At 40.2% G+C, this 25396-nt stretch overlaps 1 pseudogene; it reads left to right on the top strand.

Annotated features, from left to right (window-relative positions):
- Positions 1 to 1302: 1302 nt before the first annotated feature.
- On the top strand, positions 1303 to 2479 carry LOC100353630 (large ribosomal subunit protein uL30-like; annotated as a pseudogene).
- The last annotated feature ends 22917 nt before the right edge of the window (positions 2480 to 25396 follow it).

The following is a 25396-nucleotide window of genomic DNA, read 5'->3' as shown; positions in this document are numbered from 1 at the left end:
AACATAGTGATCCCTACCCTCCTTCCCTCCTGCATTCCCACCCTTCTTCCTCCCTCTCCTCTTCCCATTCTTATTTTTTACCAAGATCTCTTTTCAATTAACTTTATACACATATGATTAACTCTACACTAAGTAGTTCAACAAACAGTATTTTTTAAAAAAAAAAAAACCTGTTCCTGAACAACCAAGACAAGGGCTGTTCAAAGTCATTGCATCTCAGAGTGTCTCACTGATTTTTATGATGGTTTTCAAGGCAGGCAGAAAATCTTTTGGCTAGCTCATTGCTTCTCAAAGCACATCATCACATTTCTGTATAAACAAGCACAGCAACACATGAATTTTCAAGAGAAATCAAAAGAGACTTAGACCTTTTGTCTCTAATTCAGACAGCAACATCACAGTGCCTGGAAGCTGCCACGGAATTAGCTTGAAAGACATTTTTATGTTTGTCGGAAGGCCCTCTTTCTTAGTTCTGGCTGCTGTAATGAAAGATCCTAGACTGGTGACTTACAAACACACACACTAAATTCTCAGGATCTGGAGTCTGGCCCATCTAAGTTATTGTGCTAGACTAAAGGACATTCTTCCTATTTTTTTCAAGATTTATTTTTATTCATTTATTCTAAATGCAAAGGGATAGATAGAGAGCTAGAGAAAGAGAGACAGATCTTCTATCCACTCGTTCAGTCTCCAAATGCTGACAATAACCAGGGCTGGGCCAGGCTGGCATCAGGGACCAAGAACTCCATCCTGGTCTCCCAAGTAAATGGCAGGGCCCCAGCACTGAATCCAGCTTCTGCTGCCTTCCCAGGTGCATTAGCAGGAAGCTGGACCAGAAGCAGAGTAGGCGAGACTTGAGCCGGAGCTCAGATGGGGAAGCAGGTGTTGCGAGGGATGGCTTAACCCACTGAGCCACAACGCCAGGCTCCCTCTTCATGTTTTTCAGAAGTCTGTCTCCTTACTGTGTCTTCACATGGTGTGTGTGTGTGGACAGAGAGAGAAAGAGAGAGATAGAGAGAGAGAGAGAGGACTCTGATCCCATTCCTGAGGGCTCTACACTCATGATCTAGTTGATCTTCCAAAGGACATACCTTTGAGTACCATGAAATGGGAGGTTTCAGCTTCAATTTATGAGTTTGTGATGGGGAGTGAGGGGCTGTTAGTTTGAGGGCTAGAGTCTGAATTAAAATCATCTGAGTGCAAATATAGATTTTTCTTTTTTAAAAAGAACATGTTCCTAATGTAGATACCTCCTTGCTCTCCCTTTTAATTGTGGTTTTAAAACATTAAACTTATCTCCTCTTTCCAGCTGGAATCATGGAGGGTGCCAAAGAGAAGAAGGTTCCTGCTGTGCCAGAAACCCTGAAGAAAAAGCAGAGGAATTTCTCAGAGCTGAAGATCAAGTGCCTGAGGAAGAAATTTGCCGAAAAGATGCTTTGAAAGGCAAGGAGGGGCCGGCGCCACAACTCAATAGGCTAATCCTCCACCTGTGGTGCCGGCACCCCGGGTTCTAGTCCCAGTTGGGGTGCCGGATTCTGTCTTGGTTACCCCTCTTCCAGGCCAGCTCTCTGCTGTGGCCCGGGAGTGCAGTGGAGGATGGCCCAAGTGCTTGGGCCCTGCACCCCATGGGAGACCAGGAGAAGCTCCTGGCTCCTAGCTTTGGATCAGCGCGGTGCGCCAGCCACAGCAGCCATTGGAAGGTGAACCAATGGCAAAGGAAGACGTTTCTCTCTGTCTCTCTCACTGTCCACTCTGCCTGTCAAAAAAAAAAAAAGGCAAGGAGGAAGCTTATCTATGAGAAAGTGAAGCACTATCACAAGGAATACAGACAGATGTACAGAACTGAAATTTGGATGGCGAGGATGGCAAGAAAAGCTGGCAACTTCCACCTACCTGCATAACCCAAGCTGGCATTTGTCATCAGAATCAGAGGTACCAATGGTGTGAGCCCCAAAGTCCGAAAAGTGCTGCAGCTTCTTTGCCTTTGCCAGATCTTACGGCACCTTTGTTAAGCTCAACAAGGCCTCGATTGACATGCTGAGGATTGTGGAACCGTATATTGTGTGGGGGTACCCAAATTTGAAGTCAGTAAATGAACTAATTTACAAACGTGGCTATGGGAAAATCAATAAGAACTGAATTGCTTTGCCAGAAAACACTCTGATTGCCTGTTCTCTTGGTAAATACAATATCACCTGCGTGGATGATCTGATGCACGAGATCTATACTGTTGGGAAATGCTTCAAGGAAGCGAATAACTTCTGTGGCCCTTCAAGTTATCTTCTGCCCATGGTGGGATGAAGAAAAAGACCACCCATTTTGTAGAGGGTGGGGATGCTGGCAACAGGGAAGACCAGATCAATAGACTTATTAGAAGGATGAACTAAGGTGTCTCCTATGGTATTTTTGTAATCTGGTCAGATAATAAACGCCGACTACAGTCAAATTGAAATAAACTCTTGTATTGGTGACTTTGTCAGCCTGCCTTTCTCTTCCCTTAACCATTGTGGCAAATCACGGTGTGTGGTAGAATTAAACTAGCAGCCCCTCACATGCAAAACCAGGGTACACTTTATATTGTGTGAAAAACCTTGAGTTTTTTGTCTGTTAAAAAATCTTAATTAAAAAAAAAAACATTAAACTTACCAATTTGACCATTTTTAAGCATACAGTTCAGTAATATTAATTATATTCACATTGTTTTACAAAAGTATTTAGAAATTTTGATCTTACAAAACTGGAGCTCTAAACCCAATGAATCTCTACTCCTTCATCCATTCTCCTGGCTCTTGGCAACTACTTTCTATGTCTTTTTCCATGATTTTGACTACTTTAGCTACTTCACACTAGTGGACACTCATTCTCTCAGTCATATGGTGTTTGTCCTTTTGTGGCTGGATTCTTAGACTTATCATAATATCCTTGCTGCTCATACTTCCTTCCATGTAAAGCTTCATATTTCACTGTATGAGGGTACAAAAAGTTCATGGAAAATGGAATCAAAGCATGTTGTTCTGGTGCCCAAACAATTTAAAATTCATACATAGGATTTTTTTTCATAATATGCATTTCCATGAATTTTTTGAAGACCATTTATGTGTACACACCACATTTTCTTTATCTGTGTGTCTGTCGATGAATCTTTGAGTTCTTCCACTTCTTGGGTACTGTGAATAATGCTGCAATGAACACGAATGTGCAAATATCTCTTGGAGAACCAACTTTGAATTATTTTAGATACAATAATTTGATTTTCAATTTTTTGAGAAACTTCCTTATTTTCCTTACTTCCAGCCCTTTTAAAACAAGAATGTAATAAGCGATTTTTATTCTTATTTTTATTTATTTATTGATTTATTTTTAGATTTATTTATTTACTTGAAAATGAGAGTTACACAGAGAGAGGAGAGGCAGAGAGAGAAAGAGAGAGAGAGAGGTCTTGCATCTGCTGGTTTACTCCCCAATTGGCCACAAGGGCTGGAGCTGTGCCAATCTGAAGGCAGGAGTCAGGAGCTTCTTCCGGGTCTCCCATGTGGGTGCAGAGGCCCAAAGACTTGGGCCATCTTCTACTGCTTTCCCAGGCCATAGCAGAGAGCTGGATTGGAAGTGGAGCAGCCGGGTCTTGAACTGGTGCCCATATGGATGCTGGAGCTTCAGGCCAGGGCATTAACCTGCTGTACCACAGCTCCGGCCCCTATTCTTATTTTTAAAATTTATTTTTTATTTGTTTGAAAACCAGAGGGGGAGAGAGAGATAAAGACAGATAGAGGTCTTCTTTCCACTGGTTCACTCCCAAAATGCCTGCAACAGCCAAGGGTGGACCAATCAAGGCCAGGAACTCAGTCTCCCATGTGGATGGCAGGGACCCAAGTAGCTAAGCCACCACTGCTGCCTCCCAGGACATTAGCAGAAATCAAGAATGAAAGGTGAAGCTAGGACTCAAATCCAGGCACTCTGAGATGGAATATGAGCATTCTAACTGGCATCTTAACTGCTACACAAAATGCAATCTCTTCATTATTCTTTTTGTCTCATACTATCATAATAGAAAAGTGACGATTTTTGTAAGATTTATCATTTACCTTTTACTTAACTAGCAATAATGGAACAATTTAAGTTTCAATGTCTATTATCCATGCCAATACTGCTTTTAGTTACTAATTTCCAAAGAAGCATAGAAAAATACATGCAATTATTAACTGATAACTTGTTCTTAATTATTTTCAATATTTAATTCATGAATTATATTTGAGATGCTTTTAAGGAATTGGAATAATTACTATAAATAATTTAAAACTTTGAAATGAATATTTTTTTCCTCAGGTATATGCTTTTATTTTACTTGGTTATAAGTAACACAATATTTTGAAGGAAAATGTTTTATTTTTATACTTTTTTACTTATATTTCTTTGAGAATTTAATAGGGGAATTAAATTATTATTGTTGAGCATTTTGTCACTATGGTTTAAGATCTACTTCTTTTTATTAATTGATTCCCAATTTGGGGATGAAACTATTTTACTTTAATAATTTAGCTATTTATAAATGACCAGATATATCAAAGTCATAGCATGTACAGACAATCTAGTATAGACAGTAAAGACAAAATTTTCATCCAAATGATCCTTGATTCTGTTCTTTTTTCTCTTTCTCTGATCTTCCAAACAAGATTAATAATAAGAAGCCCAAAGGGACATCTTATAGGAGACGTCTGGGTTTTCATTTGGAACTAGCATATCCAATCACCTCTGTATTTCTCTTTATATGAGGGGTGTTTGCTTAAAAATGGAAGGATAACCACTAAGGAAATAGAAATCTATTGCTCCTAAGCTAGGAGGGGACTCATTGGGACCTAAGAAAAGGACACTATAGTCATACGGATTTCCCAGAAATACAGAAACCTCAATAAGTTATTACAAAATTGAAAGCGTGAAAGGGGACACAGAGTTTTGTTTGAAGAAGACTCATGAAATTTTCAAATGGCTTTGGAAACCCCCCAAAATCTAAGAATCTGAAGGTAACTACACAAATTATCCTTTGACCATCAAATGCTAAACAATATCTGACTATCCTAAACTATTGCTTTTAAAATTATTAATTAGGGAATAATTATTTGTCTTTCCTTCATTTTCTTTTTTACTGTTAATCTGTCTTTGTGGTCAGTGGAGGCACTGAGAGATGCCAGGCAGAGTGGGAGGTGGGAGGGGGAGCTGGACAGGTTTTTTTTTTTTTTTTTTTAATCAGCCTGTCCCAACCCTGTTGAATAAACAAGTGAGTGAAATGAAATTCATTTGCTTGATATGGAAACACAATTTGAAAGCAAGTCTATTTTTCTTCTCCTTTTATGAGATGACACTGCTAGGCCCATTTATCTAGGAATTTAAGATGGCAATTAATGTTGATGGTAGTTGAACGTAAAGAACCATTAGTTATACACTGCACACCCACCTTCCCACAAAACATTTTGAGCTGTACTCTGCTTCACTTGCATAACTTGAAACCAATCAGGAGCTCTGTCTTTATTATGCCACTGATTTCCAATGGCTTTTATTGTCCTTTTCCTATGGAAAAGCAAAGCTGGATTGCTCCAGGCAGGATTGATTTAGGGTATCCTTTTCCTCTTTTGCCTCCTCTTGTTGTGCATCCCCTATGCTGGGCAGATCTTGTGAGTCTGCAGTTGGCTTGAACCTGATGGAGGTTGGCAAGGCCAACACCTGCAGAGCCCCTGTGGTGTCCCAGCTCAAAGACATCAGGCCACAGAATTCTCTGGTACTCTGGGTAGGGTTCAAGTCATGGAATGAGGCCCGTTCCACATTATGAAGAGCACTCTGCTTCTCTTAGTTTCATCCCAAACACCCTCCCGGAAATGTTCCGAATCATGCTTGGCCCAATCCTGGGGTATCCCCCTGGCCCGATTCAGGTTGATACATATGGTTAATCACATTCACATTTCAAGGGTTCTGTTTTATTTCCTGGTAAAATCTTTCTCCCACACACAGCATAGTACTTTGCATAGAGAAGAATAAATATTATTGAATGTTTACTGAATAAGAAGAATGAGTTGGGCTAAAACTGGAGTGTTTCTCCCTGCATATTTGAGCACACCTAATATATAAAAATGAAAACCAGCCCAGATATAGGATGGGGATGTGGAGGAAAAGAGGTGATTGGAGGCAGGCACCAGCTCTACAGACGCAGGCGCTCAAGGCAACACTGCCTTAATGGCAGGGAGAGTCCTTTTAATAATTTTTTTGAGATAGTATATTTTTAATTTATATCACGCTCAAAGGCTTATGCTCCACTACATAAAGAGTTCAACAAACAAAAAGTAGAGACTGTAGCTCAGCAAGAAAATAGGCAAGGGCTATAAACAAAATCAAATGAAAAAGTTGTTCAACTTCACTCATATAAAGGTAATTTTAAAATACTTACAAAATCACTAAACTATAGCAGTATATAATCTTAGCAATTTGTTTGACAAAAATTTAAAACCAGTATTAACAAAACATTGAATTTGTAGAGACTTGTACTGACAGGCATTTTCTTTATTTTTTATTTTTTTATTTTTTTTTTAATTTTAGCTCCCACATATAAAGGAGAACACACCTTATTTGTCTTTCTGCATCCACCTTATTTAACTTAACATGATGTCCTCCAGTTGCAACAAATTTGTTGCAAATGATAAAATTTCATTCTTTTTTTTTTTTTTTTTTTTTTTTTTTGACAGGCTGAGTGGACAGTGAGAGAGAGAGACAGAGAGAAAGGTCTTTCTTTGCCGTCGGTTCACCCTCCAATGGCTGCTGTGGCCGGTATGCTGCGGCCAGCACATTGCACTGATCCGAAGGCACAAGCAGGCGCTTCTCCTGGTCTCCCATGGGGTGCAGGGCCCAAGCACTTGGGCCATCCTCCACTGCACTCCCGGGCCACAGCAGAGAGCTGGCCTGGAAGAGGGGCAACCAGGACAGAATCCGGCTCCCTGACCGGGACTAGAACCCGGTGTGCCGGCACCGCAAGGTGGAAGATTAGCCTATTGAGCCATGGCGCTGGCTGAAATTTCATTCTTTTTTATAGCTGAATACTATTCCATTGTATATATGTGTGTGTGTTTATATATGTGTATATGCATACACACACACACACATATATATATATATATATATATCACATTTTCTTTATCCATACTTCTCATGATGGACACCTTGGTTGACTCCAGATTTTGGCTATTGTGAGCAGTGCTGCTGTAAGTGGTGCAGCTATCTCTTTGATACAGTGTGTTCCTATCTTTTGGGTGTATACCTAATAGTGGGATTGCTGAATCATATGGAAAGTATATTTCTAGTTTTTAAAGAAATCTTCATACTGTCTTCCACAGTGGATGTGCTAATTTACATTCCCTGCAACAGTGTATAAGTGTTCCCCTTTTTCCATATCCTCGCCAGCATTAGTTGTCTCCATCTTTTGGATAATAGCTATTCTGACAGGGGTGAAGTGATATGTCACTGTAGTTTCAATTTGCATTTCCATTATGGTTAGTGATATTGACCATTTAAAAATATATTTGTTGGGGGCCAGCACTGTGGCTCAGCAGGTCCTGCAGAGCCGGCATCTCATAAGGGCTCTGGCTCATGTCCTGGCTGTTCCACTTCTAATCCAGCTCCTGGCTAATGTGCCTGGGATGGCCGCAGAGGATGGCCTATGTCTTTGGGCCCTTGCATCCACATGGGAGACCCATTAAGAATTTCCAGGCTCCTGGCTTCAGTCTGGCCCAGTACTGGCATTGTGGCCATTAGAGAGTAAACCAGCAATGCAAGATCTCTCTCTCTCTCTCTCTGTCTCCCCTTCTCACTGTAACTCAGACCTTCAGATAAATAAATAAGCAAATAAACCTAAAAATATATTTGTTGGCCATTTGTATTTCCTTTTTTGAGAGCTGTCTATTCAGGTCTTTTGCCCATTTCTTGACTGAATTGGTTTTGTTGTTATTGTTGAGTTTGTTGAGTTGTTGATATGTTCTGGATATTAATCCTTTGTTGGATAAGTAACTTGCAAATATTTTTCTCATTCTGTTAGATGTCTCTACTGAATGTTTCCTTTGCTGTGCAGAACCTTATGAGATTGATATAATCCCATTCATCTAGTTTCACTTTTGTTTCCTGAGTTTTGGGGTCTTAGCTAAAATGTCATCACCTACACCAGTGTCTTGAATTACTTCCCCTACACTTTCTTTTAGCAATTTCGTAGTCTCAGATCTCTAATGTAGATTTTTTCTCCATTTTAAGGTGATTTCCAAATATGGTGAGAGGTATACATCTAATTTTATTCTTCTACATACATACATCAAGTTTTACCAGCACCATTTATTGAAGAAAGGATCATTTCTCCAGTCTATGGTCTGGGAACTTATGTCAAATATTAGTTGGCTGTACGTACATAGATTAATCTCGGAGCTCTCTGTTCTGTTTCATTGATCTATGAGTCATTTTTATGCCAGTACTTTGCTGTTTTAATTACCATAGCTTTGTAGTATGCTTTGATGTCAGGTATTGTGACACTTCCAGCTTGATTTTTCTTGCTCAGGTTCGCTTTGGCTATTCTAGGTCTTCAGTGATTCCATGAATTTTAGGATTGTTTTTATAATTTATAAAGAATGCCATTGACATTTTGATAGGGACTATATTGAATCTGTAGATTGCTTTGGGTAGTATAGACATTTTAATGATTTTAATTCTTCCAACATATGAGCAAGGAATTTCTTTCCATTTTTTTGTGTGTCCTTGACGATTTCTTTCATCAGTGTTGTATAATTTTCATTATAAATATCTTTTACTTCTTTGGTTATATTTATTTCTAACATTTGATTTTTTGTCTGTTGCTACTGTAAATGGGATTTCTTTCTTTAATATTCTTTGGTGAGTTCATTATTGGCGTATAAGAAAGCCACTGTTTTTTGTATGTTGATTTTGTAATCTGCAACTTTATTGAATTGGCTGTCATTTCTAAAAGTTTGTTGGTGGTGTGTTCGTGTTTTTTCATATACAATATCATGTCATCTGCAAACATGAATATTTTCAGTGTCCATTCAAGTCCTGGCTGCTCCACTTCCAATGCAGCTCCTTGCTAATGTGCCTGGGAAAGCAGCAGGAGATGGCCCCAGGGCTTGGGGGATCTGGATGGAGTTCCTTGCTCCTGGCTTTAGCTTGGCCCAGCCCTGTCTGTTGTGGCCATTTGGAGAGTGAATCAACAGAGGAGATTCTTAAGTCCTCTGGTGAGGCTGGGATCTCCTAAAGGTAGAACTCAAGTTACTAGTTCCCCTGCATCTCAGAAATGCTCTCTTTCCTTCATATTCCCTGGCTACATCGCAGTGTCATAACACAAAGTGTAAGCATTTTACATTCAGTTCTGTAATGCAGCCTTACTCCTTCCTGTATCTCTCAGAAGGGATTAGAACTTTTCCTCTCCCTCTCTTTTCCTTTGATGAGTTATTTTAAAATTAGTAGATATGCTAGGCAGTTGTCTTCTCTATTTTTCTTTAATTCTTACTTTTATCTTAACCATGTCCCTCAAGGATACAGATGCTAGTAAAAGAGTTTTAAGTAAGTCAAAGTATTGATTGTGATTAAGAGTGCCAGCAGAGGCCACCAGGTGCCCAGCAGGTGCACAGTTACCAGAGTAGGCAGACTCTGGGCAGGCTGGACCTCGGGGGAGTCATAAACTTCGGTACATCGTGAGCATGGGCACCTTGCAGTGACTCAGTACTTTGGGTTCCTGACCTGATGACCCTCAGGCTCTGACACTATTAGAACGGCTCTCTCAGTGGGGTTTTCTTCACAAAACTCCATTTTTCAAGAGTTTGAGGAACAAGTCACCTTAATCAGAATTTACTACAGGATTCTAAAAATTGCAAGGCCATTCTTTCTCAATTCAGTCTGCATGTTGATCCCGTTCATATCTACTTTGCCTTAGTAGTGAATAAAGTACTTGCTACTTAAAACATATTTATTTATGCAGCCTGCCATCATCAGTGGGAAGCACTGTAGCTCATTTTCATAAGTTCTTGTATTAAGTTGACAGAAGAACATTCAGAAGAGCTAAATATGCATTCTTTCTGCCAAGACACTCAAATTTAGAGCAACTCCTCTTCTACAAACACAATAATTAATTCAAATTAAGCCCTTGGCAACTCTTGCTAACTAGACTCTACCACATGCAAAGTTGTTTTTGTATATTCTAAAGAGGCTGAGATAGAAAATAAAGATGAATTATATTTTATAATAAGCTATCTTATTTCATTTATTTACATATTTATTTTAAAATATTTATTTATTTATTTGAAAGTCAGAGTTACACAGAGAGAGGAGAGGCAGAGAGAGAGAGGTCTTCCTTCCGATAGTTCACTCCCCAGTTGACTGCAACTGCCAGAGCTATGCCAATCCAAAGCCAGGAGCCAGGAGCTTCTTCTGGGTCATCCCATGCAGACACAGGGGCCCAAGGACTTGGGCCATCCTCTACTGCTTTCCCAGGCCATAGCAGAGAGCTGAATGGGAAGTGAAGCAGCTGGGTCTCGAACTGGCGCCCATATGGGATGCTGGCGCTTTAGGCCAGGGTATTAACCCACTGCACCACAGCGCCAGCCCCTCATTTATTTATTTTAAAAGTATTTATTTGAGCCCAGCACCGCAGCTCACTTGGCTAATCCTCTGCCTGCGGGGCCAGCACCCCAGGTTCTAGTCCTGTTTGGGGCACCAGATTCTGTCCCGGTTGCTCCTCTTCCAGTCAAGCTCTCTGCTGTGGCCTGGGGAAGGCAGTGGAGGACGGCCCAAGTACTTGGGCCCTACACCCGCATGGGAGACCAGGAGGAAGAACCTGGCTCCTGGCTTCAGATTGGTGCAGCGCGCCAGCCGTAGTGGCCATTTAGGGGGGTGAACCAATGCAAGGAAGACCTTTCTCTCTGTCTCTCTCTCACTGTCTAACTCTGCCTTCAAAAAAATGTATTTATTTGAAAGGCAGAGTTACAGAGACAGAGGGCAAGAAATGAGAGAGAGAGAAAAGAGAGAGAGTTATCTACTATTTGCTGGTTCATTTCCCAAATGGCCATAATGACCAGGCCAAAGTCAGAAGCTTCATCCAGGTCTCCCATGTGGGTACAGGGGCCTGAGAATTTGGGCTATATTCCAGGAGCATTAGCAGGAGCTGAATCAGAACTAGAGCAGCTGGGATATGAACTGGATCCCATATGGGATGATGACTTTGCAGGAGGTAGATTATCACACTACACACAATGCCAGTTAGAATAAGCTATCTTAAAGTTATAAAACTTTATTGGTAGTTTTTCTATGTACAATTCTTAAATATATACATAAATTAACTTTTATAAGTGACAGATCCAATCTGTGTATCAATATCAATGCAGAGTATCTCCACTACATTAAGAGGTTCCTTCTTCACTCATGTCAGCACCGTAATTATAACTTATATCATCATGAAATAATTCATCCTATTCTTGAAATTCATATAAATGAAATCATATATTTTTTGTGCTTTTAAGTCTCATTTTTGGCTGAATGATAGGTCTCCAAAGCTTAGTTAAATTGTATGTAGAAATAGATGGTTTTTCATTAAGGTGCTACATGAATATTTCATAATTTATTCATTTTATTTCTTTATCAAAAAGATTTATCTATTTATTTATTTGAAACAAATAAATAAATTTATTTAAAGAGAGAGAGCGAGCTCTTCTATCACTCCCCAAATGGATGCAACAGCTAGGGCTAGGTGAGGTTGAAGTCAGGAGCCAGGAACTCCCTACTGCTCTCCTGTGTGGGTGGCAGGAACTCAAACACTGAGGACATCATCACCTGCTTCCAGGCACCTTAGCAGGAAGCTGGGCTAGAAGTGCAGAGCAGGACTTGAACTTACTCTGATGTAGGAGGCAGGCAACGCAAGAGGAGGGTTTACCCTATGTGCCACAAAGCTCATCACAATACATGTTATTAAGATCAGAACCTGTTGATTTCAGACACAAAGAGTTCTTATCACTAAATGTATTCACATAGAAACAGGTGACAATTTGCAGAAAATAAGAAGGAATTTTGGTATTTAGTTTTTTGGAATTTTGGTACATTAGACTAGTTGTAGCACAAGTTTCTTTTAAATTCTAAGCTACTTTAATTTAAAAAGATGGTAAGAATTCTTCAAGGCACAAATGTGCTGATCATGTGCCTCTTAAAAATGCCTTGGTGTTCATTAGCTCACTTGATCTTAACTGTGGACAGTAAACTATGAACATTTTATAACTATTTTATTGACAAAGAAAGTAGAGCTCTGAACTGGTTCCATCTCATTTGTCTCTAAAATAGCAAAGCCAAATTTAGGACATAGATTCCCTGGCATAGGTCTTAGTTTATATTTACCATATTTTAGGGGCTGGAATTTGTAATCCCAGAGAACAGGGGTAGCAAGTAGAATCTGGACAAAAGTGCATGGATTTGCTCAGATGCACCTGTGTGTGTATGTGCCTATTGGATCACATGTTTATTTATACATGAGGAGTCCTCACAATGTTCATGGAAGGTGCATACTACAAAAAAATAAGCTTGGAGTCAAGGAAAGATTTTTTGCATCAAAATAAACTCATCTGTTAATTTTATTTTTCTATGAAACTTTTGAATGACCCTCATAGACTCATACATTTGAATATTCATATATCTATATTAATTCATAGAATTTATAGAAGATGAAACAAAGTGTTGAGATAGAGTCATATGCAGAACATAATGTAGGGTAAAAATTAAACTGTCAGCTATGACAAGGCTTGAATTCATGTCTCAGAAGTTTGGAGAGAATGAGACTGGTAAAGAAAAAAAAAAAGACAAGGGACGTCTTGATTAAAAAAAAATCATAGAAGATTAAAAAAAAATCATATTGTTAACTGAGTTACATATTCTGAGCACCCCCACTGTCTGTGTGTTGTGGCTAAAGGTAAGGAGGAAAGTGAAGTTTGTGAATTTACGAAATTCTTGGTACACATATTTCATTTGCTGCTACAGAGAAAATTAACATCAGCAATTTGTGTTCAAAAATAAAAAAATAAATAAGGGGAAAATGTAAAGAAAACATAGCCTTTCGTTATTTAGCTAAACTATTATTTTTATGCAGATGTTTAGATCAGTTGCTGTAAATAAAGAATTCCCAAATTTTAAGAAGGATCTTGGTAATGTAAGGAAATTATTATTCAAGTACAAAGCCCAGTTTTTCCCCAAGAAACTCTTTGTGATGTCTGTCCGTCATGAAACCAGATGGAAAATCCTGTCCCTGTTTCATTGTCTTCAGCATGGCTGCTTTTCATCCCTTGCCAAGCCCTGGCCACCTGTGGCTCTGCCTTGGCAGCTCTGTGTGTAACAGACCAGGAGTGATGTTCGCAGGAAGGGCCTCCTGAAACCCGACTGAAAAGCAAATAACTCACATGACCAAGGTTCTGATAATAAGGATCTTCTGAATACATAATTTGATGTGTTTTGCTTTGAGCAGACACACTATCCAGTGCTTTTGTTGGCATCACCAACAAAGACTTTTGCACACAATTAGTTGCAAGCTGTTTGATTTTCCACACAGGAAACCCAGCACAGAACAGCCAGTCCCCTAAAGATATATCTCCTTTTTTCCCCTATTGTTTCCATGCTATTCAATTTCAGCCACTAACACTTTAATGGACCAGTAACTGGATTTGGCATCCCTCAGGGGTATAACACTCAGTACCAGGGCTCTACTCAAATTCAGTTCAAGGATCTTTTCTAATTAGTGGCGGTGCCAAGATGTGCCTAGATGACTGCCATAATAATTTGGCCAGAGAGCAATAAACAGATATGCAATACACCGATGGGAAGCAATACATGGATAAGATGCATAACTGGCTAGGTCTTCTAGAATATTCTAAATGATTTCTGATTTTTATCTATTGTTGCTAAAATATGTTTTTATCTTTTACAGTAATTTATCCTGTAGTTTGAATTTATTTGCTAAATGAGGCCTGACTTTCTTTAAAGATTTATTATTTACTTGAGATGCAGAGTTATAAGCAGAGAGAGGCAGAAACAGGTTTAATTCTACTAATCATCTATTTGGCATTTATGGGACTCCCCCAAGTCCACACTGTGGGCAGCAAACAGGGAGAGCAGAGAGAGCCTTCCTCCAACTGGGTGGAGGGAGACAGCAGAGAGAAAGAAGAGGAAGGAGATGGGGGAAGACTGAGGGAAGTAAGGGTGAGGAAGGAGGTGGGGGAGAGTGAAAATAATAAAATATAGCATATTTTATAGGTAATATCATGTTTTGAATCAACTCTTACACAGCCATTTCCTTTCAGATAGATACTCTTGGGAGAATGTATCCTTTCAACTGGTGCTTAGTTGTTTTATTGTATAACTGCCTGCTACTAACCCAGTACTATGACTTCTCTTAGAAATAGTGCCAACTTATTTTTTTAATTATTTATTTATTCACTTATTTAAAAGAGAGAGAGACAGAGAGACCTCCCATCCACTGGTTCCTTCCCCCAAATGGCCATAATTGTCAGGGTTGTACCAGGCTGAAGCCAGTGGCCAGAACTCCATCTGGATCTCCTGCATATGTAGCAGGGGTCTAACCACTTAGGCCACCTTCTGCTGCTTTTCAGGCTTACTAGAAGGCAAGCAGATACAAAGCCGAGTAGCTAGGATTTGAACCAGCAGCCCCCGTACAGGGTGGCATCACTAGTAGTAGCTTAATCCACTGAGCCTAAAGGCTGGCCCTTGAATCATCACTGTTTACTTTAGAACGCTGTTCTCCAGTTCACTCTTTCAAGCTATTTCCAAAAATTATCTTCCACATTGATGGACTTAGTGATATCTTCAGGGTTGCAGCCCTCGAGATCATCATTGACACAAGAAAAAGTAGTAAAACAGGTTTTTGTTTATTTTAAAATACTTTCTCACAATCTCCGGAGAGGTGGTTGAGACATGAGTAAAATCATGTGAAAGTGGCATATGAGGTAAGTCAGCAGGTCTTGCTGGCATGTTGACTCTGAGTTTGCTTCAGGAAATCTCTCATACGGATCATTTTCTCAGTCTATTCTCCCTTGATGTCCGATGATGACATTGGACAAGTTCTCTCTATGTTCCTTCAGTTCAGTGGAGGTAAGTTCAGGGAGGTAAATGCCAATCACTACTTGAAAGGAAAGTGCCTCGAGATGTGGGAACTTCAATATCCCTTGTAGTTTCCATATAGCAAATAGTGAGACAGAGAACATTTCACAGAAATCATGGCAAGATGAGCTTTTTGAAAAACATCTGTTTATTTATTTAGAAGATAAATCAACAGAGAAGGAGAACACACATGCACACACACAGAGAGAATCTTCCATCTGCTGGTTCAATCCCCAGATGCCCATAGCAGCTGGGACTGGGGCAGTGTGAAGCCAAAAGCCAGGAACTCTGTCTTGGTGTCCCACATGGGTGGCATGGGCCCAAACACTTGAGTCATCATCTGCTGTCTTCTTAGGCACGTTAGTTGGGATCTGGATCAGAATCAGAGCAGCTAGGACTCAAACTGGCACCTTAGTGCCAATGCTGGCATTGCAAATGTCAGCTTAATAGGCCGCACCACAACATTGGCCCTGAGGTGAGCTTTTATCATCAAGAAATACCTTCCTTAAAGTGTAAGTATTGCAGGGCATGCGCCGTGGCTCACTTGATTAATTCTCTGCCTGCGGCACCAGCATCCCATATGGGCGCCAGTTCTAGTCCCAGCTGCTCCTCTTCCAGTCCAGCTCTTGGGATGGCCCAAGTGCTTGGGCCTCTGCACCTGCATGGGAGATCGGGAGGAGGCACCTGGCTCCTGGCTTTGGATCGGCACAGTTCCAGCTAGAGCGGATTTGGGGGGTGAACCAACGGAAGAAGACCTTTCTCTTTGTCTCTCTCTCACTGTCTATAACTCTAGCTGTCAAATAAATTAAAAAGAAAAGCACAAGTATTGTGATAGTAATGGGGCACTTCAATACTCCACTTTCAGCAATGGACAGATGAATCAAACAGTAAATCAGCAAAGAATCAAAAGAGTTATTTGGCACTATATACCAAATGGACCTAATGGATAGCTACAGAACTTTTCATCCTACAGATGCAGAATATGCATTCTTCTCACCAGCGCATGGAACTTTTTCTAGGATAAATCACATACTAGGCCATAAAACAAGTATCAGCAAATTCAAAAACATACAAATCATACTATGAATTGTCTCTGACCACAATGAATGAAGCTGGAAATCAACAACTCAGGAATCTCTAGAACCTATGTAAATACATGGAGACTGAATAACATACTCCTGAATGAATAGTGGGTCATTGGAGAAATCAAAAGATTTATGGAAAAAATGAAGACAATGATACAGCATATCAAAACTTACGGGATACAGCAAAAGCACCGTTTAGAGGAAAGTTTATAGCAATTGATGCCTACATCAAGAAATTGGAAATAAATAAGATATCAATGCATCTCAAGGACCTATAAAAAAAACAGCAAACCAAACCCAAAACTAGTAGGAGAAAAGAAATAATTAAAATTAGAGAATAAATAAACAAGTAAAACAAAAAAGTATAAAAGATCAGCGAAATGAAAGCTGTTTTTTAAAAAAAATAAACAAAATTGGGGGTGGTCCTGTGGCATAGTGGGCAGAGCAGACACCTGCAGTGCTGGCATCCCATTTAGTGCCAGTTCATGTCCAGGCTGCTCCACTTCTGATGCAGTTCTCTGCTATGGCCTGGGAAAGCAGTAGAAGATGGCCCAAGTCCTTATACCCCTGCACCCATGTAGGAGACCTGGAAGAAACTCCTGGCTCCTGGCTTTGGATTGCTGCAGCTCCAGCTGTTGCAGTCAATTGGGGAGTGAACCAGTGGATGGAAGACATCTTTTTCTTTTTCTCTCTCTCTGTCTCTCCTTCTCTCTCTGTGTAACTCTTTCAAATAAATTTTAAAAATTGGCCCAACTAACCAAAAAAATAAAAAATGAGAGAGATCTAAATAAATAAAATTAGAGATGAAAAAAGAAATTTAACAACAGACACCATAGAAATAAGATGAATCATCCAAAATTACTAAAAAACAGTTGTATGCAACAAATCGGGAAACCTAGAAGATATGCATAGATTCCTGGACACATGCAACCTATCTAAATTGAGCCATGAAGTCAAAATTGACAAACTGGATTATATCAAATTGAGAAGCTTCTGTACTGCAAAAGAAACACTCAGGAAAGTGAAGATGCAACAAACAGAATGAGAGTAATTATTTGCAAACTATGCAACTGATAAGAGGATAAATAACCAGAATATATAAAGAGATCAGGAAACTCAACAACAGCAAAATAAACAACCCAGTTAAGAAATGGGGAAAGGAGTTAAACAGGCAGTTTTCAAAAGAGGAAATCCAAATGGCCAACAGACACATGAAAAAATGCTCAGGGTCACTAACCATCAGGGAAATGCCAATCAAAACCATAATGATGTTTCACCTCAACCCAGTTAGAATGGCTTTCATACAGAAATTAACAAACAACAAATGCTGGCGAGAATGTGGAGGAAAAAATACCCTAATCCACTGTTGGTGGGTTGTAAACTGATGCAGCCACTGTGGAAGACAGTATGGAGATACCTCAGAAATCTGAATATCAACCTACCATATGACCCAGCCATCCCACCCCTGGAAATAAAGGAAATGAAATCAGCATATGAAAGAGTTGTCTGTATGCCCATGCTTATTGCAGCTCAATTCATATCATATCATAGCTAAGATATGGAATCAACCCAAGTGCTTGTCAACTGAAGGCTTGATAAAGAAATTATGGGATATGTACACCATGGAATACTACACAGCAGTAAAAAAAACCCTTTGCATTGGTGGTTCAAGGCTGAAGGGAAACAATGATACAGAAATTTTTAGAGGGACCAAGAAAGAAAAGTAGACTTGACATCTTCTCTCATTGTCTTGTGACAGGACAAAGACTGGGATGGTTATGCAAAGTGCAGAGTGGAGCTCTGTAGGGTGTGATACTCTGTCTCTTCAATCCGCAAGGAGCCCAGTGGACTCAAATAATGAAAATTTTAAATTGCAGACCTGCACGCTATGTAAAGCTAATAATAGAGTTTACAGCACACTTTTATGTTCTAAAGTATATAGGAAAGCAGAAACACCAAAGCTAAAGTGGTCATTTGTGATGCAATCAGATTAATTAACTGGGAAGTTTGTGGAAATATATACAGACAGAAAGGTCACTTAGGATATCCTGGTGTCACAGAGGGTTAAACCACCACCTTTGATGCTGGCATCCCATATGGATGCTGGTTTGAGTCCCAGATGCTCTACCTCTGATACAGCTCCCTACTAATGTGCCTGAGAAAGCAGCAGAAGATAGCCCAACTACTTAGGTCCCTGCACCTATGTGAAAGACTTGAATGTTGGAGTTCCAGGCTACTGGCTTCAGCCTGGCTTGGTCCCAGCCATTGCTGCCATTTGGGAAGTGAACTGGTGGATGGAAGATTCTCTCTCTCTCTCTGTCTCTCTGTCTCTCTGTCTCTCTCTTTCTCTCTCTCTCTTCTCTTCTCTCCCTCTCTCCCTCTCCTCTCTCTCCTCTCTCTCTCTCTCTCTCTCTCTAACTCTGCCATTAAAATAAATAGATAAATCTTTTAAAAGAGATACATCGGCAAGTATATGAAGCAGATGGTAGAATAAAAACATATTCTGTCACTAGACTGTTGATTCTACTTATAGAATTCAACCAGCAAATGGTGACTAATGGTTCTGTTGCTAACTAACCTTCATTATTTTCAGAAACTGCTAAGAGGTAACTTTTCAGAACTTCTGTGTGTACCCAGACTAAATGTTCTATAGCTCACTTTGAAATGGATTAGCTGTGAGAATCACTGCAAAGTCCTGATCTCCCAGGAAGTTGTAGCAATGACTATCCTGATGACATATTTGGCTTCCCCAAAAATGTAAATAGCATAAGTAACTGGTCATTTTTCTCCTATTTACAAGTCTTTTTTTGCAAACCATTTTCTCCTATCCAACTCTTTATCAGCAACTAGTACTGGTACAGAAGTTAAACCACTTCTGGAAAGGAGGCCATATAGTCTGTTGCTCACCAGCTTTGATATTGAAAAATACCTGGAACTAACTTTATGTCCTTGAATTGAAATGCTGTTGTTCAGTTTCTCTTTCATGAAGATTCCATTCTTGTTACTACTTTGTATCAGTACCAGTAAATTCCACCAGATACTAGAAACTAACCATTGGGCAAAGAAATTATTTTTTTTCTTTTTCCTTTTTTTCTTGTTTAAAGATTTACTTATTTACTTTGTAAGTTATAGTTAGAGAAGGAGGAAGAGCCAGAGAAAGAGAGAGATCTTCCATTCTCTGGTTCACTCCCCAGATAGCTAAAATGGCCAGTGCTGGGCCAGGCCGAAGGCAGGAGCCAAGAGCTTCATCTGGGTCTCCCACATGGGTGTCAGGGGACAAACCAAACATTGGGCCATCTTCTTCTGCTTTTCCCAGGCCATTAGTAGGGAGCTGGATCAGAAATGGAACAGACAGGACATAATCTTGTACCCATATGGGATGCCAGCATTGCAGGCTGTGGCTTTATCCACTGCACCACAACACTAACCCCAGAAATTTCAAAGATGGCTGAATGTCAGGGCCTTTTGAAGACTCTCTGCAGTGACAAATAACAGTAGAAAAATTGTGTTTTAGTTTATATTTATTTATTTATTTATTTATTACTTGAATGGCAGAGAGATGGAGACAGACGCACACTGGTTCACTCCCCAAACACCTGCAACAACCCAAGTCAGGAGTTGAGAATTCTATCCAGGCCTGTTACATGGGTGGCTGGGATTCAAGTATTTGAGTCATCACCTGCTGGCTCCTGGGGTGTGCATTATCAGGAAGCTGGATCCAGAAGCAGAGCTGGGGCTCTAATATGAAGATATATATATTTGAGAGAGCCTTTAGCCACTGGTTCACTCCCCAGATGGCCTCCACTGTCAAGTCTGGGTGAGGCTGAAGCCAGGAACCAGGGACTCCACCAAGGTCTCCTACATGGGTGACAAGGGTGCAAGCACTTGGGCCATCTTCTTGTGCATTCTCAGGCACATTAGCAGGGAGCTGGGTCAGAAGCAGAGTAGCTACGACTTGAACCTGTACTGTGATATGAGATGCCAGCATTGCCAGCAGTAGCTTAACCTGATAGAATTTCTATAACCATTCATTCTTTCCAAGATATCCCTTTACTACAGACAATCACTTCTCTTCATCTTTATGATTCTACCAGAAATTTCACAAATGTGTTTTACAAACAAAAAGTTAAGGATGAATTCTTTCAATGCCCTCTCTGGATAAACTATGATCTCACCTTTCTGTTAGGAAGTGACTGAGATACACAATACGTGGTTAGTGGGAAAATGTTCCTCCTGCTGCCCTTACATTTACAAGTAAATGTTTTCCACAAGAACACACATTTGGCACAAAATGGCCAAATAAACTCACTTGGAGAGGATATCTTCCTTAAAAGCTTCCCTGAATGGGAGTCCAGGCAAGATAGTTCTCTTGTTCCTGTGTTTGACAGGACCCATCTTGAGCCACCCAAATATGAAAATGGAAAACTGAAGAGTGTAAGTCACTCCAGCATAAAGGTGACAAGACTCAAATTCGAAACCAATACACCTGGCAGCTAAGCTTTCACAGAAAAATGCTTTGTGAGTTTCCCAGGCATAGGTTGGTCATGAAATTTCATCCAAATCTGTTCTTGTGTGCAGTGGCAACATTTGTTACATAGCAAAATGTATCCATTGTGAAGATTTGCAATCCACCTTATTTGAAGTTATTTGAGGAAAGCCAAGTTCTTTGGTATGGCAGTGAAGAAGACACACTAATCTTTGCTGCTACTTTTTTTGAAAAGCGTTTCCCCTATTGTTTCCTGTCTGCTTACCAATCAAGTTTTTCTTTTGCTCCCATCAGGATGAAGCTATTGAGAGCAATAATAGCTAGGCTGGATAAGTTAGCTGTTTTATTCTTGGCAGTTAAGATGTTTCTTTGTTTCACAGTCATCCAGATTTTTTGAGAGGAAGAAGACTTTGAGTTGTGTATACTTTCTTTGCATGGTCTTCCTGCTACTTTAAAAATATTCCAACTAGAGTCTAGCTGAGGACCAATGCACTACTCTTCCCATTGCCTGGAACAACCTGCCCAAGGATCTCACCATAGATGATGTTATCTCATTCTACAAAGATCTCACCTTGTCAGAGGGACCTTCCCTGACTATCTGATAGAAAACAGCACACTTAATTCCTATTTTGCACCTGTCTTCCCTTTGCCTCCCTTTCCATTTTCTCTTGTTTCTATTTCTGCTTCATAATTGGGTTTGTAATCTATACTCAGTTTTGAATCCCTGTCTGCATTATTGACATTTACTTATGCCATGTAAACCTCCATTGTATGATGCCTCATGCTATCTTTAACCATGTTCTAATATTTAATATATAGCTGTTTCTAATCTATTATAGATAGCCAAGAAGAGAATATCTTAATTCAATCACTGTGACTCTGATAATTACATCTTCAGTTTAAAATTCTGGACTTGGAACTACTAGATCACAGCCATGAAGAATTTTATGCATTTTGATGCACATTAAGCTTTTCTTAGGAAATTTCATGCTGATTTAAACTTCCACAGGCTATAGTTATTCTAACAGTTGAAGCTAAGTGATCGCGTGTGGGCATTCTGCTTACCAGAGAAAGAGTGCTTTTCCATGGCACTCTGTACTAATCTGTACTAATCACCCATTTAATGTTGGTGATAATTATTACTACATTAACTTAGACCTGGAACCTGTTTGGGGAAGGCTTATTCATTATGGAAAGATAGATTTGATGCTGTTTCTCTATTTCCTAAGAAAATGAAAAAAATGTTGAAGTGTTCAAATGAAACATGTGACTCATAGATGCATACATGACTCATAAATGGATATAGCTATGATCTATACTCTCAGCTTCCTGACATTAGTCCAGAAAAATCTGTTATCACACTGAGCTTCTGATCATTCTGGGAACACTTCTGCCTTCTACTGCTTCTCAGAACATTTATAACTGCTCAGATGTTCTCACCTGGTTGAAATTCTTCTGTTTTATTCAGAGCTTAATTCAAATCCTCTGCTTGGTCCAGTCTTCCTAGGGATCCTCTTTCAGCGAGTCAGACTCGGCTACTCCCTGCTCTCTCCCACTCCCACAGAATCCTTCCTGTGCTTAGCCTGTGACTTACTAAGTAAAATCAATGACTAGTTTCCCTCTCTGTGTTCATTAAGTCTGTGTAACCCAGAGATTCACAAATACTGACTGTTTGATCAATGTTAATTGCACTGAAATGGCACAATGAGGAGATAACAGGATCTGTGAAGTAAAATTCCTGCCTTTAGGTTTCCATCTGCCTCACCACAGGAGTTGGAAAATAATCTTGTGCTGAACACAGTATGGATTAAGGCATTGGCTTTGCTGAGAACATGAACTTTCACACAGAGAAGCGAGAGCGTGAGTCAGCATGAGTTTCCCTGGCCTTCCCATCATGCCACAGAAAGGCGTGAGGAGGACAGGCAGCATGGGACCACAGCTGTGTGGAGGTGTGTTCTGGTGGACGGACCTCGCCCCCACTGCAGTTGTTCTCGCTTGAAGAGTAGTCCTGAGAACCGTCTCCTCTGTGGGATGATGTTTGGGTGGCTTGGAGTCTAGATGCGGGGTCTGGCTGTTGGCAAGCTCTCTGGGAATGGCAGCTAGCCCGGCAGCAGGAGCTGGAGGACTGTGTGGTGGACCTTTGCGCTGGGGAAAGTGGCTCTGGTCCCTAAGGAAGCTCAGCTCAGGTGCAGCTTCCTTCTGGGTTGCAGAGAGAGGCTCCTTTCTCTGTCTCCACCACTCAGAACGGGGTCCCGGGTCCTTCCAGACGGGTCCACTTATTGCATAGTTAGCCATTTTCCTTCATGTACACCTTTTGAAGTATTCACTAAATCACCTGTTTCCCTACATTACTATGACTTGTTTTTCTAGCAAAAGTTTAAATGCTGTTGCATGTTAGATGTTAGAAGTGAAGGAGAAAAAATTAAATAATATAGTTTCCTTCCTCAAGATGCTTAATGTCCAACAGAGTAAAATGATTAACTCAGAAAGTTGTGATCTCTGTGAGTACAATGTACCTTTCCTGATGTTTTTATATCTTCTCAAACAAGAAGTCCTTTATTTCAATGTTAAGGTCACATCTTAGTCCTGGAGAGCCTCTTTGAGGAGTCTTGAAAAATGGCATGGAAATGTGTACCATGAAAATACTACACTCGGATTTCAGACATCTTGCACCAAAATACTTGTAATTCTATTTTCCACAAACTTCTTGAAGCTCTCTTATATATTCATATTTCATAAATGAGATTGCACGGGTATATAAGTAAACATTTCTGGAGTGAGTGCTAAAACCTTGAAGCACACATTTTCTCATAATACTTTTCATGTAATAGTTTCTTTGGATTCCTGAGAACTAAAAGCAATACAACACAGGCAGACAAATTATTTACAGCAATAAAACATGATACAGTAACATAAATGGCAGTAATGAGCTTTTGCAGTAACTGAGAAGGAACCACCTGTGGTCTGTTGCTGCATGGTACTGAGTCTCCCTGCAGAGCCTGGCCCAGCTGCTCAGCTCCTTCTCCAAGGCTGTGTGGGTTCCACACCTTGGACCACTGGAGCTATAGAGGGGCTCAGGTTTGCTCCTGAAGTCATATTGAAGACACAATGAACCTTGTGCATTAACCTCTACATGCAACAGGCAGATCATTCCTGGGCTGGATTCACTAAAGAACATGTCAAAAATCACTAAGACAAATGAAGATAAACAAAGAAATCAACAGCACTTTTGAATTCTTATGGTCAGGATACATAGTGTGGGGGTTACAGCCACACTCTTAGCAAGAACACTCAGCTTTGTGCCTCTGTTTTACATTTCACTTCCTAGAAGTAATAGATGCCCTATTTTGAGACTGTCCCCACAGCCGTTCCCCATCTTCCCGGCATTTTGGGGCGATTGTGAAATATATAGCCTACTGCTCTCATAAATTCCGATGTATATGTGAAAGAATCCGGTATGGTTTGGGGAAAGGGCAGAATTGGCATCCTCAATATATTCTAATTTCCTTTGCTCAATAAGAGTTCTGTAAAAGTTAAAGGATGAGGCAAATTGTGTTTGCATAGTAGGAAAGCTTGCAGTTGAAGCTTTCATCCAGAGATATTAATGTTCTTTGTGAAAATGCATCCTCATTAATTTTTATAGACTTATTAACATTTTCAAAGAGTATAAATATTACAGGACACATTGTATTTCTCTTCAGTTTTTCAAAGAATGTTTTGTACTTAGATGAAATCAATATAATAAGTAATGCAGTAAAAGGCACACTGGGTAATTCAATTCAATCTCTTTTCAGAGAGCAAGTGTAATTTGCATCAGGAAGGTCAGTTGGTCCGTATGTGTCCAGTTGTATCTGCCGGGTGCTGTCTGGCAGGTGCACAGGGATTTTGCAGGCTGGAGACACTCATGTCATGTAATGATTGCACACATCAGCCTACTGTTTTATGGAGAGCCACATTGATCCTCCCAACCTCTGCCAATCTAGGAACAAAATTCACATGCATTCATCCAGACCACAGGACCTGGAGCCAGCAAGCATGGATTAGTGACTCACTGAGCTTAGACAAATTGTTTGCCTTCTGGGCCTCAGTTATTTCAGGCATAAAATAAGAATCAAAGTAATGTCTACCCCAGAGAATTTGTGCTAGGCTAACATGATTACTACTCGTGGTGTTAAATAAATAGAAGGCATTTCACAACATTAGGACAAAAACTCCCTGAGAGGCATGCGAGGGTATGGACTGCAGTGTGTGAGGTTAGGAAAAATTACTAGGGACAGAGACAGCTGGGTGGATTTGGTACACTGATGAGTTCCAGAGCTCTGCTCATCAAGAGCCAATCCAGAAAACTGACATAAAAACATTAAAAATTAAAATTAGAAACTGGTATGAGATAATTTTATTAAATACACACACACACACACACACACTAGGCTCAGGGCAATGCCTTTGGTTCTTTGTTTCTTTCTTTCCTTCTTTCTTTCTTAAGATTATTTACTTGAAAGGCAGAGTTAGAGAGAGAGAGAGAGAGACAGAGACAGAGAGAGAGATCTTTCATCCGCTGGTTCACTCCCCAGATGGCTACAACAGCAGAGCTTTGCTGATCCAAAGCCCAAATCCAGGAGCCTGTTCTGGGTCCCCCACTTGGGTG

Source organism: Oryctolagus cuniculus, chromosome 16 (assembly GCF_964237555.1).
Source record: "Oryctolagus cuniculus chromosome 16, mOryCun1.1, whole genome shotgun sequence".
Classification (NCBI taxonomy): Eukaryota; Metazoa; Chordata; class Mammalia; order Lagomorpha; family Leporidae; genus Oryctolagus; species Oryctolagus cuniculus.
The sequence above is the reverse complement of the archived record's forward strand: the minus strand, read 5'-3'. Positions and strand labels throughout refer to the sequence as shown.